The sequence below is a fragment of the Chrysochloris asiatica genome, unplaced genomic scaffold (assembly GCF_000296735.1).
Source record: "Chrysochloris asiatica unplaced genomic scaffold, ChrAsi1.0 scaffold00059, whole genome shotgun sequence".
In the NCBI taxonomy this organism is placed as follows: domain Eukaryota; kingdom Metazoa; phylum Chordata; class Mammalia; order Afrosoricida; family Chrysochloridae; genus Chrysochloris; species Chrysochloris asiatica.
The window spans coordinates 12,198,249-12,206,574 of NW_006408577.1; positions in this window are offsets into that span (position 1 = coordinate 12,198,249).

Here is an 8,326-nt window from a genome sequence, read left to right on the forward strand (position 1 = left end):
GTGACCCAACATAATGTGAAATCATCAACCAATATCATTAATAACACATGCAAGTACATTTTTGCTTACAATAATTAAAAAACTGTTGCCCCAGTACCTTAACAGGGAGCTGCCAGAAACTGAAACCAGATTCAGAAGAGGAGGTAGGACTAGGAATACCACTGGTGACATCAGATAGATCTTGGCTGAAAGTAGAGAGTACCAGAAAGATGTTTACTGGTGATCTGTGCTCAGCAAATAATTGGAGAAGCTGGATTACACGAAGAAGAACAACCTAAAATATGCTGATGATATATCTTTGTTTGCTGGAAGTGAAGAGAAGTTGATAGCCTTACTGATAAGGATCAAAGATTACAACCTTCAGTAGAGATTGTACCTGAAAGTAAAGAAAAAAATCCTTATAAATGAACCAAAAAACAACATCATGATAAATGGAGAAAATATTGAAGGTGTCAAATATTTCATTTGACTTGAATCCACAATCAATGCTCATGAAAACAGCAGTCAAGAAATCCAAGATCATATTGTATTAGGCATATCTTCTGACAATGATCTCTTTAAAGTGTTAAACAGCAAAGATGTCACTTTGAGGACTAACGTGTGCCTGGCCCCAGCCATGATATTTTCAATTGCTTTATATGCATGTGAAAATTGGACATAATAAATTTGAATTGTGGTGTTGGAGAAGAATGGTGAAAGTCCCATGGACTGCCAGAAGAATGGACATATGTGTTTTGGTAGAAGTATTGCCAGTTTGCTTCTTAGAAATAACAAGGGTGAGACTTTTGTCTTTTCTATTTTGGACATGTTGTGACGAGGGACCGGTTCCTGGAGAAGGACAGTGTACTTGGTAAAGTAGATTAGCCAAAGAGAATATTCTTGATGAGATGGATTAACTCAGTGGTAGCAACAGGGGACTTTTGTTAGGATGGCACATAACTGAAGTGGTTTTTTTTTTCCTGTTTTACATAGCGTTGCTATGACTAGGAACCAACTTAACAGATTCTAACAATATCAACAATGTTACATAAATTAAGAAAAGATCTAATATGTATATATAACTAAGAATAATTTAAGGAAATGTCTGGAGGTATATGGAGTTCAGGGACCTAGAGATTTGAGCAAAGATGTATTTTCTTTTTATTGTAGTGATACATTTAATTTAGTCTTGAATTAAAATATAAAATGATTTAAGCCAAATAATGATACAGCAGTCGCAGATAAATCATTTGCTTAGTTGTTCTTGGGAGGAGAGAGAAATAGCTCAGGGTTTTTTATTCTTTTGTTGTATTTTGTTTGTTGTTTTTGTTTTGTTTCTGAATTAGCTGTAGGAGAATGTTGTTGTTGTTAAAGTGCCATCGAGTTGGTTCCGACCCATAGTGACCCTGAACAGGGTTTCCGAGGCTGTAAATCTTTACGGGAGCAGAAAGCCTCATCTTTCTCCCACGGAGCAGCTGGTAGTTTCGAACTGCTGACATTGCGGCTGGCAGCCCAATTCGTAACCACTACGCTAGAATAGATGTATACAAAATAAAAACATTTTTCTTTTTTGGAAACACTTGAAGAAGAACATGAAGAAGAACAACCTAAAATTTCAGTGACTTGAGACATAATAAATTTATGTGGCACAAAAAAAAGTTAGTATTATTAATTCTTTGGGGGTATATTAATTTAATAGAGTTAAAAATAAGATCAATTTTATAGTATTTTACTGTAAAATTATGAGGTGGTGTTTATTTATAGCTTTAAGACTGCTTGCTTAGGGTGATATTGAGGCTATCTGACTTAAGAGACTACATTAGAGTTGCTCTGATTGCGATTGAAAGACTCACTAGTAAGGCTAAGTTTAGGGATGAAGACAGTTATCCAGTCACATGGCCAGACTCTAAGGAAACTAGGGAATGTAGTTTGAGATTCAGAAATGGAAAGTAATCAGTTTCACTATTTTGAGCAAATCCCCTCTCTGCCCCCTAGTGACAGAGTTGATTCTTTGCCATTGGGATGACAAGGCTTGCTTCTTTAATTGCCTTTTCTGCTGCTCCCAACTACTGTTTCTCATCCATTTTCTCACTCAGTTTCTGATAATTCATTATTATTATTCATCAAGGTCTCTGCTGCTTCCTGACATCTGCAAAGCATCTTCTTCTTGTTTGTTTTGTTTTCTGCTGTAACTACAAACAGACAGATTCTCTTACCATAATTACGGTACAGATTTCTAGAGCATGGTTTTAGTCCAAATAACTCACTGTTTCTTTGTCTAAATTAGGTGCATCCACTAGGTCCCTGAGTAAACTGTAGATTAGCTATTCTTGATTTAGGAACTCAATATAATCTTGTTGTTGCTGTTGTTAGGTGCCTTCGAGTCAGTACTGACTCATAGTGACCTTTGCACAAACCTCACACTTGTTGCTGTGTTTGAGCCAATTGCTATTGCCACCGTGACAGTCCATCTCATTGGGGAATCTTCCTCTTATTCGCTGACCCTCCACTTTACTAAGCATGATGTCTTTCTCCAAGGATTGATCCCTTCTGATAATATGTCTGAAATATGACAGATGTAGTCTCACTGTCCTGGCTTCAACGAAGTACTCTGGCTGTACTTCTTCCAACACAGATCTGTTTGTTCTTTTGGCAGCCCATGATACTTTCAATATTCTCCTCTAACACCTAAATCAAATGCATCAATTCTTCTATGATCTTCCTTATTCACTGTCCAGCTTTCGCATGTATATAAAGTTATTGAAAATACCATGAATTGGGTCAGGTGCACCTTAGTCCTCAAGCTAACATCTTTTCAACACTTTAAAAGAGGTCTTGTGCAGCAGATTTGCCTAATGCAAAACACAATTTGATTTCTTGACTGCCAGTTCCATAAGTATTGATCATTGCTCTTAGGAAAGTGAAGTCGTTGACAACTACAATCTTTTCTCCATTTACCTTGATGTTATTTATTGATCTAGTTGTGTGAATTTTTGTTATCTTTACATTGATATACAGTCCTTACTGAAGGTGGTGGTCTTTGATCTTCACTATTAAGGAGCTCTGGTAGCGTAGTGGTTACGAATCGGGCTGCGAACCTTAAGGTCAGCGGTTCGAAACTACCAGCTGCTCCGTGGGAGAAAGATGAGGCTTTCTACTCCCGTAAAGATTTACACCCTCGGAAACCCTATACAGGGTCGCTATGGGTCGGAACTGACTCGATGGCACATAACAACAACAACATTAAGTATTTTAAGTTCTCTTCACTTTCAGCAAGGAAAGTTGTATCATCTGCATATCACAGGTTATTAATGAGTCTTCCTCCAATCCTGATGCCATGTTCTTCTTCATATAATCCACTTTCTTGAATTATTTGCTTAGCATACAGATTAAATAAATGTGGTACAATAATACAACCCTAGTGCACACCTTTCCTAATTTTAAAGCAATCGGTGTTCCCTTACTTCTTAGAAGGGAAGATTTATGAAGTGGGGCTAAAGCTAGGGTTATCCTTCCAGGACCCTGTTATGTATGATTCATAGGTTTGGAAGATGTTTTTCCATCACTCAGATGGCTGGTTTGGGTATCATAAACATGAGCTTGGCACAAGGAGTACAGTTCTTAGAGGACCTTCAGCACCTGTCATTGTGATCTGCTAATATTTAGACTTCCAATCGTGAACCAATCAATGAAGGAAGAATGACCATTCCACTTTGGTTTTGAGGCTTTCTTCAGATCTCATTGCATATTTTACTTACTTAATTCATAGAATTTCCTCCCAATTTAAAATTTTTCAGTTAGTATTTTATAAATTATTTTAATCCACAGATGGGACTTAAAAATACACAGACAACTTGTACAGATAATTAAATTTGCTTGATAATGATGACATATCTAAGGTTCTAACACTATTTCAGTTTTAAGTGAAAAAGACAGATCTCAGGAGGTTTCTTTAAATATATATTTTTCAAAGCTTCTGTTTTACTTCTATTTAACTATGTGTGTGTTTTGGGGAGTGGGATTGGGTGATCTATTGTTTGCATTTTCCCCTTTGTTCTAGAACTCTTTCCTTTTCAACCCCCACTATCCTTTCCAAACATCTGTTGAGCACATACTATGTACCAGGTAAAGAAAGTGATGTGATTTTTATCTAATTCAGACATAGGGTTGACCTGTGATTGCTACACTGATAATTCTGTTGGCAAGATATAAGTAGGTTGAATAGTACAGTCTTCTTGATTAGCGAGTGATTTTCATTCATTTATATTAGCATTTGATATATATTTTAAAACTCTGTACTTGCCAGTTTTCCTCTGAAGTAGGTTTCCTTGTGATGTAATAAAACAAAAAAGGAAAAACCACTATCATTTTATTTGGCAGTGTACAATTGTTCATTTGGAATTGTTTTCTAAGAACTTGCTTTAGATAAAATAACTGAGGATTCTGTTTTCATTTAGATTAGTATTAATAATATATGGTTTATTTAAAATATGAAACCAAATGATAAATAGTACATAGCATTTAGCGTGCAAATTAGATATGTTATCCTTAAATTTTTTGAAGATGAAAAGGAAGGAAAAATCGGTTAGGAGTCTGAATGCCTGAGTTCTAATCGTGCCTCCGATGCTTATAATTTATCCCTCACTGTCAGTTTTTCTTTTGGCAAATAAGCAAAAATTCAGTCATACTTACTGGATAATGTTGTCTTGAAAATAAAATTACTTTATAATAAAGAACGCATTTTAAAAAGTTAAAATGCCCTTACAAATAACATCGTCAACATCAGGGGTTCCCTAGTTTGAGTATAAATTAAATTAATAATTAACTTAGTTGCAAGATCTTAAAAGGCTGACAGCTATGATTTTTTAGCAGTTTGCTATTACAGTTACATGTTATTATAAATTTATTGCTGTTGTTGTTAAGTGGCGTCGGGTCAGTACTAACCCATAGCGACCCTGTAGACGGTTTCCAAGGAGCGACTATTGAGCTTAAACTGCCGGCCTTTCGGTTCATACAGACTTTGCCGTCCAGCGTCTTAACCCACAGCACCACTATTATTATTATTTGTTACCGTAATTACTAAAATAATCTCGTATAAAATCTCGTATAAAATAATCCTGTGCCTGTGTGTGTGTATTTTGGTGGGATGGGACCGGGTGACTTATTGATTAGCTCTTTATAAATAGCTTTCATATGGTATTTTAGTATTTATAATAGCAAACTCTTATAGTTTATTTCTGTGTTTGTCTCCTCCTAGAATCTGAGCTACACTTGTTGATCTGTGTCCCCAGTGCTCAGCACAAAGAAGGTGTTTAATACATAAATGCTAATTGGGTGATTAAAACTGCAGAGGAGATGAGGAAAGAGACTTCTTTCCATTATCATTGATTTTCTATGAATTAAGAACCTAAATTTCAGCCATCATGGGGAAAAGATTGGGAGATTTTTGTTCCTATTATTTCAGTATGCCTTAATATAAATGGTTAAGGAATGATTGGCTCTTGACAATTTCATCTTCATTAGTTTTATTAAGTGAAGATTTCATTGTCTAGGAGAATGCACTGATTTGATTTTAAGTGTTGTCATGCAAGGCAATGAAGATGGACTTGTCTAATTTTATCCAGTCATGAGCTTCCTGAAGTGGTGCCCTCCTAAGGCTAATACTAATACTTCCTCCTTAATAATAATAAGTGCTCTTCCATAATTTACTTCTTTTAACTTGTCACAGCTAGGTAATTAGACATACTTTGGTAAAACGTTTTCCATGGCTCAGTGTTAAATGCTTATGAAACGTCTTTGTAAAAGTTTCCTTGCTAGTGTGGGCTTTGCCATCACTTGTTTGAAGAAGGGTATTTGGTTGTAAATGTTACTATTTCAAAATATTTCATAAGATATTAACTTCTTTTGTAATGCTTGTTTTGGGACTAATAACCTTATCATATATTTATGTGGTACATAACAGTTTATAAAATGTTTTCTTATGTGAACTACTTTGAAAATACCTCTAGGAAAGAGTGAGAATAGGCATCATGTTGTAGATTCTTTATAGGTTCTTTTGACTTAAGTTTCTGATGAAATACATAATAGTTTCATAATATCAGACTTGACTTTATTATATTGACATTTCCAAGACCTTTTTTCTTTTCATAAATTTGTGAGCAAAGAAGACACTCACTATATCTAAGATAAACTATATCATTATGACTTTGAATCATGGAGAGTGGGCTCAAACAAGATGATTGTATTTCACATTTTTCATAGAAAGAGTAGGAGTGGTTTCTGTATGATAAATCATAATCAGCAATTCTCAAAGAAGATAGTTTAAATAGAATGAATAACTGAGGATAACTGTGAAAAGGAATGAAAGCTAGAATGGAAGAAGAAGCAAGAATATTGGAATGATATTTTTGAAGTTCTGGCAAGATGGAAATAAATCCCTACTGATAAGAAAAATGTATACCAGAGAAAGATACTCATGGCTTGGGTAAATGTTATACTTGTTCATCATATGTATTATATATAATCATCCTGTCTAACAACCTACATTTAATGGGGCTGAGGAAGTAAATGGTAAACATATATATTTATAATGCATGCCTTTTTCCTTCAGAACATAAAATTCATTCAATTTTATCTGAGGTGGGGCTAAGTTCTATCAGAAATGTAAAAATGGAGAAGAAATTTCAAGAAAAGGAGTAAGTACCATACTAAGAGGGCAGATTTTAATCCATTTAAGATAAAAGGAAAATGTCTACACTATATTTTTACACAAATAGTGCATGAGTTCTATGTTTGTTTCCAACCAATCACCCCTTGTGCTGTGCCATTTTTTTTTTCACACCTGTTGCTGTAAAAAATCATCATAGCATGTTCACATATATACCTGGGAGGGCAGGTTGGCAAACAAATGTAGAACAGAGTTCATTATTTGCATAAAAAGACAATACTTTTAAAAGAGGCAGCAGTGAATAAAAAATAATATTTAATATGCTAAATATATTTATTTCTACTGATACGAAGAAAGACCTTTTTTTTTAGTAGTGTTTAATGATATTTTCATAATTCTGTGGAATATGCAAACACTTCTCATACTTCAAATTGTAGATACAGGTATCCTACATATTCTAGTTTCTTCTAAACTAAATTTGGGTGCATTTCTTCAGTTTTATAAACACTGATTGTTCAAGTCTTTCTTTATTTTTTGATAGACCATTCAAAAATACTTGTTGTTGTTGTTATGTGCCGTGGAGTCAGTTTCACTTAATGAATATCAAATTATTATCAGACAGGAGTTTGTAATACAATGGGTAGACAGGTTTGAGCAGAGTTCCCAGACTAAGATGGAATAAGAAGAAAGAACTGGAAATTGCAATCTGAAAATTAGCCACTACATATCATGTGGCTCACAGAAGATCACTGTCTGACTTGCTCATTGTTGTTGTTAAGTATCATTGAGTTGGTCCGACTCCTAGCGACCCTGTATAGAAGAAATTGGGCAGTTTTAACTGTGGACCTTATGATTAGTGGTCCAGTGTTCTACTACAGTGCCACACCATGATTTGCTCATTAGTAGAGGTTAGTCTTTAGAGGAAATCATCATATTTGGTAAGGGAGAGTGCCAGTAGGGCATGGGAGACCCTCAGTGAGATGTGTTGGCAAAATAGATGCAACAGTGTTCTCGAGCATGCTGATGACTGTGAGGATGACACAGGACTGGAAAACATTTGATTCTGTTGTAGATAAGGTTGTCCTGAGTCAGAGTTCAGTAAAAACTTATGCTACAATTTAGTAAATGATGTTGTTGATGTTAGGTAGCTTCACTTGAGACCATTGTTGCTGCCACTGTGCTAATCCATCTAGTTGGGGATCTTCCTCTTTCACAATGGCACTTCTGTTTACCAAGCATGATGTCTTCTCCAGGGACTGGTCACTCTTGACAACATGTGCGAAGTATGAGAGACAAAGTCTTGCCATCGTAGCATCTAAGGAGCATTCTGCTATATTTCTTCCAACACAGATTAGTTTGTTCTTCTGGCAGTCCATGGTACTTTTAATATTCTTCTCTAACACCATAACTTAAATTCATCAATTCTTCTACGGTAGTCCTTATTCATAGTCTCATCTGTCATATGCATAGGAGGTTATTGAAAATACCATGGCTTGGGTCAGGGCCACTTTAGTTCTCAAACTAACATCTTTGCTCTTGAACACTTTAAAGAGGTCTTGTGCAGCAGGTGTGCCTAATTCCATATGTTGTTTGATTTCTTGACTGCTGTTTACATTAGTGTTGAATGTGGATCCAAGTGAAATAGTCTTTGACAACTTAAAACTTTTCTCCATTTATCAA